An 11,764-nucleotide genomic window follows, 5' to 3' on the forward strand; every position below is an offset into this window, starting at 1 on the left:
GTTCCAGTAAGGATGGATTGGGGATTTGTCTTCGTGGTCTCTTTATTTTCATGATGGTTTCGGGCTTCTAGTAGCAGATTCGATTGTTGACAAATTGATTTCAAGATTGTAATGGTTCCGCATAGGGGAATTTGGTGATACGCGATTCTATTTTTTATTTTTTTTTTTTTTTTTTTTTTTTTTTTGTAAATTGGGGTTTTCCCTAATCATATTCGATTATGGGTTAGCCACCTAATTCATGATGAGTTTAGTTAACTAGTTCATGTTTGACATAGTTATAGTATGCATCATGTGTTTGCAGGATTTGATTCGATACAGGTGATTCAACATTGGGTTGGTTTGGCACAGTTTTCGCAATAAAGGCGGGTACTTCTTGCTCGTTTTCTTTTAGTACTTTGACCTTAGTGCATGAATTATTTTGGATAAGGATTGTTTACCTTGACTCCACTCTTACTTTCCTGCGCTTGATACTTCCACGCAATCTTTGAGAAATTCGTTTCTATATCCATACATTCTCTTCTTGTTGTCCATGATCCGTAGCAGATACTAAATATCATATTTGTATACTTTAACTGTTGCTTATTTATGTACGATATTGAGCATGCTGGCTTCATGTAGCATACCTGTTTCTGCTTATATATATATATGATGACTGCATTGTCGTGATCACGTCATTGCACGACGCCAGATCCCCGCCACCGAGAGTGGTAGCCTGAGTTGATGCCGCTTCCGCCATGCCACACTAGGCCACTCGTGTGAGTGGTAGTTGGAGCGCAGCAGGGACCCGTCGCAGATGTAGCTAGGTAGCTACTACGCAACTGAGTGGTAGCTGGAGTGGTGTACAGTCTGTCATTGATCCAGCCTCTTGACCATACAGGGGTCATGGTGCGAGAGGTGGGCGGGAGTGACCATCCGTGCATACCTGTCGTTATTATATTTGCTTTGGTTGCTGCTGTCTATATATGTTGTTATTGCTTACTGCTGTTGTTCACATATACTTACTTAGGTTGAGATATATTCTCATTGTAGATGTTTAGTCATTGGAAATTTGTATATACCTTACTTATTACCTCTGTAGTATGAGCAGTACTGTAGCAGATTAGTACCAGTTCTGACCTACTATACCTAGCCTAGGATATGGTTTCAGGTATGAGCATTTATTTTGGTTCTATTATAGTATCTGCTATTCTTCTTATGAGGCTGTATACTGTTGACACTCTCTACTTACATGTTATGTTCATGCACTATCTCTTTCCTTACCCGTTGAGTTCCAATACTCACCACCCCACCAAATGGTTTACTTTCGCCAGGTAACAGATAGATGAGTCATGGATGCTTGGAGAGATGCCGGTTGCCAGTCCTAGGTCCTACGTCACACTCGAGGATAGTTTTCGTTTTGGTTTTGTTATCGTTTGGGGTGGTATATTGATTTTGTGTATTTTGTTTTTTAATAAGTCGATGTGAATTTTGGGTTAAGTCTGTGATGACAGGTATTTTTGTTAGTGCCGTTGTTAGTTTTACGGTCGTATCGCTTTATGTCTTCCGCTGCTGTGTGTTAACGTTCAGCCGTGTAGGCTTAATAAACTGCGTAGTTGTGTTTATTTCACTTTTGTCCAGCTGGGTAGGCTGAGTATATTAAACTGCGTGTCATGTTGTTTATATTTTGTATATATATTCCAGCCGAGTGTGGCTGAGGTATATTTTGTATGTAGTAATGTTTCAGATTGTCACCCGTACAGGGGAGATGCTGTCGAAATTTCTTCGGACAGGGACTCCTCTGGGGTGTGACACGAAGTATGTCTTGAGATACACTTCCATTCGCTTCTTCCAGTACGGGAAATTATCCCCGTTGAAGAGGGGAGGTCACACTGTGCTGAAGCCCTCGATCTGCGACATTTTTAATCTGCACACACAAAAAAAAATAGAGAGGTTCCAAGACTTGGTCTTGGATTAGTAGTGCGGGAAGAATTAAATAAAAATAACTAAATTGGTGTTGCACCAATTTAGATTTAATTACGATGGAAAGAAACTTCCAAAAAGGTAATAATACCAGTTTGGATCTTTACGAAAAACTGAAATTCAAAGAAAAAAAAATAAAAAACCAATCACCCCTTGTCTGATTGGTGGTTGCACCAAATCAGAGCGGTACCTGCTCTGATACCACTTGTTGGATCGTAGACGTTCGATAGAAGGGGGGGTGAATATCGAAAAACGTTCAAACAGGAGTAAATGCAGCGGATAAGTAAAACAATGCTAACACAATTCACTTTACTTGGTTCGGAGCCTGTGTCGACTCCTACTTCAAGGCCCGCGGTCGTTGACCGCTTTCGGTGAGCAATCACTATCAATTTGAATATTATAGAGTTTAAGTACAAGAACTGACAGAGAAAGAAAATACTGACAACAGAATGAAAACAAAACAAGCACTGAGTCGAAAAGCTTTTCGTGGCGTTGCGAGAGCACAGAGGAGCAGATCTTGGATTCTGAGTTGTTGTTGAAGCTCTACCTCTGCCCCTTCTTTTATATGAAGCTTGGGGCGCCCCGGATCCCTTCCGGGTGCCCTGGTGAGACATGGCAGGTCTAACCAGCGAGCTCCATGTGGAGACGATGCGTTCAGGATAAAGTTGCCTCCCGGGCGCCCGGATCCCTTCCGGGCGCCCGGACCTTCGGGCGTCCGGTCCACCTTTTTCCAGGGAACACCTTTCCTACAAAACAAGGTTAGTCCGAGGCAAATAGATAATGTATATCCTGCAAAACAAAGTGTTAGCACAATTTATAAGTTTAGTATAAAAGGTATGACTTAGATTCCGTCTTTCCGAGACCGATATCTAGTCACGATCTCGACTTAGATATCCGAAATGGATCTAAGCCGGATTGACGCCTAATGTTCCCTTCCCGGGAACGCGTCCTCACAGTCACTCCCTTCAAGTGGCTTACCTTTACTCACCTGCCAGACGTCCGATCAGCCCTTCGACCCGTCTGGACTTCTCGCCAAGCGTCCAGTTAGCCCGTCGACCCGCTTGGACTTCTCGCCAGCTATCCGGTCAGCCCGTCGACCTAGCTGGACTTCTCGCCAAGCGTCCGATCAGCCCGTCGACCAGCTTGGACTTCGTGCCAAACATCCGGTCAGCCTGTCGACCTATATGGACTTCGTCTGCACACTCGATCAGAGTGTTAGATCACGACAAACCTAACTTAACCTGATTTGTCATTAATCAAAACCTGAGTTAGTCTGTTAGTGCTAACCACACTAATAATCTTTATACCTGTCCTTGCATTAAGTTGCACAGTTATGTATTAAATGCTATTTAGAAACCCGTTCGGGAAATAATATGATGTACTAGGTATACTGAAAATCCATCTGGAAAGCAATATGAAGCTAAGTACTATAGGCCCGGTCGACCTTTTATCCGGCCGAGTGTATTATGGGATTCCCAGAGAAAGGATGCTATGATATAAGAAGTTCAGTTGGTATTTTAAGCCGAGGTGCCTTAGGCTCAACCGACCTTTATTTGGTCAGGCATGCATGGAGAGATTTATGAGGCTAAGCGCCTTAAGACCAGCTGACCTTTTTTTGGCCAAACATACATAGAAAGATTTATGAGGCCAAGTGCCCTAAGCCAGACCGACCTTTATTTGGCCAGTCATATATGGAGAGATTTATGAGAATTGGAGAGACCCACCATTATTTTGACCAGACCCATGGCTAATCGATTGTGGAGCGGGTCAGACATTCTGGTCGGCCTATAAGGCCGATCGTCTTTAGACCTAGTTAGTCCTATTATTTTTTTAATTCAAAAGTAAAGCACTAAATCCCTTATCTTTGACTGGCATACAGGTCGGTCGGTCTTCTCCTGAACGACTTGCAATCTGATCAGGTGGGGCCTGAGAGCCTTAGCGTTGGGCAAACAATCAAGTAGGTAGGGAATGCTCTCTTCCCTTGACTTTGACTGCCAGGTTACCTTGACCTTGGCCGCCACATCACTTTGACCTTGATCGCCACTGTAAGGAACTATAACGCTAAACACGTAGAAAGAGTAGTGGAAAAAATAAGTTCTTTCCAGAAGATCCATGCAAAGGAAAAATACATAATAAGTTTAATGAAAGGGGTTATACCTTTGGTGTGTGAACATGAACTCCCAACAACTAGGATCTTAGCATGAACAAATGTTTGCACCTCTTTCGGTATTGATACAAACAAATCTTCCATCTGTCTCACAAACTCAAGAAGTGGAGAAGAAAATCAACTAAAGGTTGTGCTAGCAACCCTTTTGGTGGATTTCAGCCAAGAGTGGAAGAGGGAAGAAAAAGAGTAAGAACACAAAAGTCTCATCATGAAAATGAATCAAAACCCCTTTTATACTCATTCATGAAATTGCCTTAATGTCAATTTCCTTAATTGACATTAATATTTGTCTTCATCCAATGAATCCAATATATCCAATGTTCAAAATTGACCACTCTTCATCCAATGCATGATCAATTCTAAATTGAACACTCCTCTTCCTTTGTAAATTTAAATTCATCAAATCACTCAATAAGTCCAACTCATTAATCATCAGTCTGAATTGACTCAATGAGTCTAATTCAAATCAAACTCAATTCAATAGTTGTATCCAATTGAGTCTAACTCAATGAGTTCAATTTGAATTAGACTTAATCTAATGATCCATCATATGAACCTATTTCCAAATTAACTTATTCTTTGTGTGTGATCCAATAGGTTTTCGTAACGTTGATAATATCTCTAAAACTATTTTAGATACATAAATAATGAGTGAAATCTAGTAAGACATCATTGCTACCCAAGTGATGAGAATGTCAAGATCCAATCTAACCTTTCTGTCTATTATCTTGTATGACTCAATCCTGACCCCACGGGTCATCTGAGATGGTAAGTGGTGGAATGCTTGCCACGTGAAGTCGCAGGGTCGAACCGTAGGGTTGTTTGGGGCGTAAATCCCCAGACCCTGTGCAACTCACCCCACCACCACTTGCCCTCTTGGCTACCGTGATTTACCCCCCTCGTGATGGCCTAGGGTCGGGTGCGTTGGGGATGAGCGATTTCGCCTTTTTGTGACTTGTATGACTCAATCCTTTTATCCTTGATATTTAGATTGATCAATGAGGCATAGACCGTGTCATCCTCTTATCAATCTTTGTGTTTCTTAATCTCTAAGTAGACACACTCAAACAAATAAGCTCAATATCTCATATTGACTTATTTGAGCATGGCCATGTATTCTTGTATCCTACTAATCAAGGGGCCCACAGATATCGTTTCTGTCATATGGAAGGGATAGATCCTATCTACATTACTCACATCCCTCCGCATAACTTATTGTATACCTAGTGATCAACTTTATAGTCTACCTTGTTATAGGTGACGTTTACCGATACCAAAGTATACAATTCCTTATTTAGGAAACCATAGTGACTTTAGGTCTAAAGACTATTCATACCAATAGTCACATGAGAATATTTATGACACTCATATAATGATCCATTAAACATTCTCATGCTGAATCATTTAGTACATATTCTCTAATATATACATGTGTATCAACTTGATATCTCATATTCATGACTTGTGAGATTAAGTCATCCATTAACCTACATGCTAGTCTTAACGCTTTAATATTGTCCTTGTATATTAATGTTTGACTAGAAATAGTTAAGAGTAGCGTTATATATATATATACAATATCTCACTATTAATTTAACCAATTGATATATTGTAAATTAGAACCTCATACTCTAGGACATTATTATATTTATTCATTCGACACTGAATTGAAGTAAAAATAATAACCAACTTTACCTTTTATTAATAAGTGAAATATGTTACAAAACGTGCCCTTATTAATCATCTCATATTTGGTACTAGGGCTAATACTAAAAATTGTAGGACCCCTTGGTGGCCAGCTAGAGGGGGTGAATATCTCTGCAAACAAAAATGACCTTTCTCGAAATTTTATAGCTTAATTAAATTTAACACTTGTATAAACAAAAATTAAGAAACTAAAAAGAAGAGGCACAATGGATTTACTTGGTTACAACCAGGGAGATTGTTAATCCAAGAAAGATGCAAAGCTCAGTAAAAATCTCTTTTGGGCGGAGAAGCCTCTTACAGTAATTAAATCTCATAATTATCAATCTAAACTCAAAAGGAAATGATAACAAGTGTCCTATCTTAGCTTCTAGGATTAGAGATATATTTATAACCCTGGTTAGAGTGCTTTGAAGGGGATAAACTTTTATCCCCGTCACAACGGAATGTACCACGTCGCGTTCCAGATAATTTTTGGTTCTAGGCTCCCGGAGCAATTCCGGCCGCCCAGACTAGGTTCGGGCGCTCAGACCAGGTTCGGGCACCCAGACCAGGTTCGGGCACCTTGACCAGAAAGTCAACTTCTAGTTGACTTTTTGGTCTAGGTTATATGCTCTAGCTCCGATCGCTTGGGTTCGGGTCTTCCGCTCCTGCTCTTCTCATTTGGGTGATCTCGGCCATCCAGATTATGGCTCACCCGAACCCAACTTCCGACCTTCTCGAGCAATCTTCTGTTCTGGCTTCTTATCCCTCTGAAACATCGCGCGCCTCCTTCTCGTTCGCCCGTGTACTCTTCCGCAATACCTCGTCCCTAAGATGCACCGAGCCCGTCGGCTTTCTTCCATGCTATCCTTCTCGCTAGCTGCGTCTTTTGCTCGACTTCCTGTGCTCCTAAGTTCCTACATACTTAGATACAGGAGTTAAAAACCAATAGGACCTAACCTGACTTGGTTGATCACATCAAAACTACCTTGGGATACTAATAATCTCCTCCTTTTTTATGTGATCAAACCCAAGTTAAGTTAGTGTAAACCATAAATAAATAGCAGTTATAATTTTTGCAAAAAAATTGAAAGTACAAAAATTTAGTACAAACCGGAGTCCGAAAATTATCCGAAATCAAAAATTAAAATTGTAGCCTCCTTCTAGACTTAATCTTTACTACTCTCCCTTTTGATCACATTAAAAGTGGGGTATGTTAAACATATTACTTGGAAAGTCTAAAAAGTCTAAGGGAAAAACAAAACAAATAGGAAAAGTTAAGTTTCAAAAACTTTAATTTAAAAAAAAAAATCCTTTGAGAATAAAAACTTTAGCAAGGGTTGAAAAAAAAATTTCATAGAAAGTTTAATTTTTGACAAAATTTGTATTTTGATCACTAGTTCATAAAAAATATCTAACGAATTTTTTTTTCAAAAGATTATTAACATTAAAAACACTTAAGCAAATGTTAATGATTACACTTTATAAATTTTTATAACAAGAATTTAAAGTATTACTTAAATGCTTCACAATATGTCAATTAAATATTCGATTCAGTAATTGACTTCTAGGCTGTGGCGAGATACTAGGCCTTCTTGGTTATTAGAGCATCAACTACTTCTAGACAAAACCTCTTAAAAAATTTAAACATTTAATTTTCTTTCTGAAAGCCCTAAGTCCAGAAAAATAGTTAACCTAAATATGATTTTAGAACCCAGTACAGGTTCCTACCTACTTGATTTATCAAGAATTTCTTAGGAATATATTTCTGTGATATCTTCCTAATTTGGCCCTTATGATATTTAAAATATTAGTTTAAACTATTATATCTCCTAATATTTTGATTATTTGAGCATGCATGATTTTTCCAATATTCTATTTCTATTTTTAATTTGTCATTTTCTAATTTTAAATTATCAAACAAATCTAGGGGGCATATATTGGCTAATTGTCTTTTCAAGTCTATATATATATTTTTAATTTTACTAAATCCTTGGAAAGAATCTTAATAAATTTAAATAATTTTTCAAGAGATAAGGCACGTACCTGACTTATCTATCCCCCTTCATTGTAGCTTTTCTCTGATGATCCTCCCCCTTCATCAATGCTCATCTCTGAGCTGCTTTCATCTTCTTTTTAATGGTCTGCCATTAGGGCTAGTTTGGCGTTGGCTTCGATTTCGGATTCGGATGATGTGCCGTCCCACATCGCCTTTAGATTATGATTGGATTTCATTGATCTTTTGCCCTTTTCTTTCTCATTTTTCTTAAGTTGGATCTCAACATTCTTGGCACTTGGGTAACAATGATGTCTTGCTAGATGCCACTCATTGCTTATCTATCTAAAATGTTGACTTGGATACATTGCTAACATTAAGAGAACCTATTGAGTCACACACAAAGAACAAATTGATTTGGAGATGAGTTCATATAATGGATCATTAGATTAAATCTAATCCAAATTAGACTCATTGGGTTAGACTCAATTGGATCCAATTATTGGATTGAGTCTAATTCGAATTAGATTCATGGAGTCAATTTGGATTGATGTTCACGGAGTCAATTTAGATTGATGAGGTTTAATGACTTAGACTCATTGGGTGAACTTGAATTCACCATGGAAGATGAAAGGTCAATTTTGAAAATGACCATTGACTGATAAAGAATTCAAATATTGATTTGAATTCTAGAAGGAAGAACAAAAGACAAATGACCTTTGGTATTCATTAGATGGATATAAATATGATTTATGAATGCAATTTTCATAAGATGAAACTTGTTGTGTCCATTGAGCTTCCTCCTTCTCTTCCTCCCTATCTTGGCCGAACCTCCTTTCTTGGTTGCTAGCACAACCTTAGGTGGTTTTCTTCTCCAATCCTTGAGTTCGTGAGATGGACGAGAAGCTTGTTTGTGTGGATACCGTTAAAGGCATGAACATTTGATCGTGCTGAGATCCTAGCTGTCGAGAAATCGAGTGCACGCATCAAAGGTATAACCTATAATCATGAAACTTAGTATATAGTTTTTCCTTCACATGGATCTTTTGGGAGAGGATCTAGTAACTTTTTCACTGGCTTTTCGCGTGTTTAGCACACTAGATGCCTACATTGATCACACCATCACTAGACAAACAAGTTGAACCTCTGCCATGATCTCAAAGGGAATTTGGGGAAAAGATTGATCATTCCTTCCCTGGACCCCCATTAAGAATTCCTTTTCCACGAAGGCAAGTGGGGGTCTATGATACTAATAGGGTTGAGTGTAGATTTCTTGATGTATATATAGATGAGGACTCTTCAGATGAGGAGTGTAATGTTAATGTAGTGGTTAGCAAGTTTTCAGATCTACCTCCTAGGTTTATAGGACATTGTAGTAGAATTGAATTTTTAGATGATGAATGTGATAGGGTAGATCATCTTAAGATTGCAAGTGAAGTTATTGAGCCTCATATTGTTGATTCTCCTACTAAGATATTGATGTTGGAATGTTCTTCACAGTATGTGATGTTGTTAATGATATGGAAGGAAGTGTAAGGAGCTGTGTTATGGAAGCAACATCTTGAGAATCACTTCCTTTGTTTACACAACCCAAGTTTTTGAGAGTTGTAAGAATTGAACATGTTGTGGATCAATATGTAGGGACTTATACAGTGAGAGCAGAGTCTCAAGAGTCACCACTTTTAGTTGCACCAACACCTGAGCTAGATCTAGAACTATTATTTGATTCAGAAGAAGTTATATCTACATGTTTAGAAGTTTCAGGTATCTCTCAGCAAAGAAAGGTTAGTATTTCTTGTGATCATTTTTGGAAAACTATATAGAGGTACCTATAATTGACTTTGTTGGATGTGATTCAATTTTTATTACTTATTCAGCTTATCTTGATATGATTCTAGTTCTATCTTATATAACATGCTTGTGGGAGATTTGCTTTTCTTTTGGGTGTGTAGTTTTCACTTGGGCTAAAAATTAGAAGCTCAATCTGAACCATCTTCAACCACCTGAAAGAACTTTTAAGAAGACGACGATGGAGAGAGAGTTACTTCACATTATAACTCATATATTGAATGCTCTCTCCATAATAAGAGTGTAACGACCCAATTTTCCCTATTTCAAGTTCTAAAAGTCCATAAAAATATTTGAAAATACTTTTAAAATATTCTAGAGATTTTTAGGAATTTTTAGAGTATTTTTACGTAATTTTTGGAGGTCGTTTAGTAGGGTTACAAAAAGAAAAAAGTTTTAAAAAAAAATGTTGAAGGTGAGATTCGAACCCACGATCTCGGGTCGGACTGACCCAAGCAAAACCGGCACAACCAGCTGAGCTACACGGTTTTTGTTAATCATATATGGAGCGATATATATTTAACTAGTAGTTAGAAACAGTAAAATAAATTGAAAATAAAAGGGGCGCGGCTGAGAATCGAAGCCCAGACCTGTGGCTTCGAGCAAACTCAACGGACCAACTGCGCCAGCGGTCTTTGCTGATCAGATATGTAGCGACAAGTATATAAGGTAAAGTTAGAAACGAAAATAACCTAAAGTATAAGATTTAAATCTTATTTCGAAAACCTAAAATTTTCTCTCATAATTCCCGATCCTTCACGCGCGACGGCGTTCCTGTGCTCGGGCGGAAACAACGCCGAGCCTAGGGCATCGATTTCAACGACCGACCGAGCATCTTTTTGTGAGATCTTCACACGGTGGTGGTCACCTCGTCGAGGAGAGTACATGGGTGTCAAGGGCTCGCCGAAACAGCCACACCTCCGAAGCCCTAGAGGTCGTCTCCGTCGGTTGTAAGTGCAAGAACAAGGGGTGAGTTGCTTCTCACCTGCAGTAGGAGTAGTTCCGATTCGTTTGGTGTTCTCTTGTTTGTTCGAGTTTTACTGTGAAGCATGATCAGGGATTTTTGTTTTCTGCCGTGAGGGGTTAAGGAAGATGAAGAGGTTTTTGTTTGGATTTGGATTTTGACAAGCTCTATAGCATAATTTTGTGCAGCCATAACTAGATGAGTGTATGCACCCCCTTCACTAGATAAGTTTTCTGAAGGAACTTTGTTAAGACAATGGTATTTGAAACATTGTTATATAAGTGTTGATCGGATTATATATAGCCTTGAAAATTTTAGTTTTGTTGTTTAAGCAGTGAGCATGAAAGGAGATAGATTTGTTTATCTCAGTTTTAGATTTTATTCTTTCTTTCTCCTTGCTGCAATGAAAGAGAACAGGCAAGTGTCAAGAAAATCCAGATTTTTGTATCAAACATCTAGTTTTCTTTGTGTAGCAGTAGGCATGAACAGTCTTACTTTCTGTGGTATTTGCAGTAGATATGGACAACTCCAATTGGAGTATAGAATAGCCTTTCTTTGGTGTATTTTTGCAGATACGGCAGTTTCATTTGGAGCTTAGAACAACCCTCCTTCTTGTGTAGATTTCCATGTTTCATTTAGTTCCTTAACAATAGCCTATGTTAGTTATCATGTGTACGTGTACAGAAGTTTTTGTTTCTATCAGTTGAGAATGTGCAGTATCTTAGTTTTGATTCTTCCTTGCTAACGTTACTGCTGTTGGTTTTTGAACAGGTTTTGATTGAGTAGATTTATCTTTAGTTTCGTTTGCTATTTTAATAAGCAATGAACATAAGATAGTTTGATTAAATTTTGAGCATGTAGTTAGTTTTCTTTATTGCTGTTAGATTTAAGTTTGAGCTTTACTTAGGTTTTAGATTGATTTCGATTTAGATTTCCTTGTTATCTTAATTAACCTCATAGTTTTCTTAGCATTTAGATTATTTCCTTACTGTTTAGTTTTCGTTTGCTGTTAGTAAAGCATGAGAAATTTTCTATTTGCTAATAATTAAGCATGATCAGTTACCTTTGCCATTAGATGTGCACGGTGATACTTTCTAGTCTCTTTTACTATTAGAATATCTTGAGCATGCAATTATTAGTTTCT

Source organism: Zingiber officinale, chromosome 9A (genome assembly GCF_018446385.1).
Source record: "Zingiber officinale cultivar Zhangliang chromosome 9A, Zo_v1.1, whole genome shotgun sequence".
NCBI lineage: Eukaryota > Viridiplantae > Streptophyta > Magnoliopsida > Zingiberales > Zingiberaceae > Zingiber > Zingiber officinale.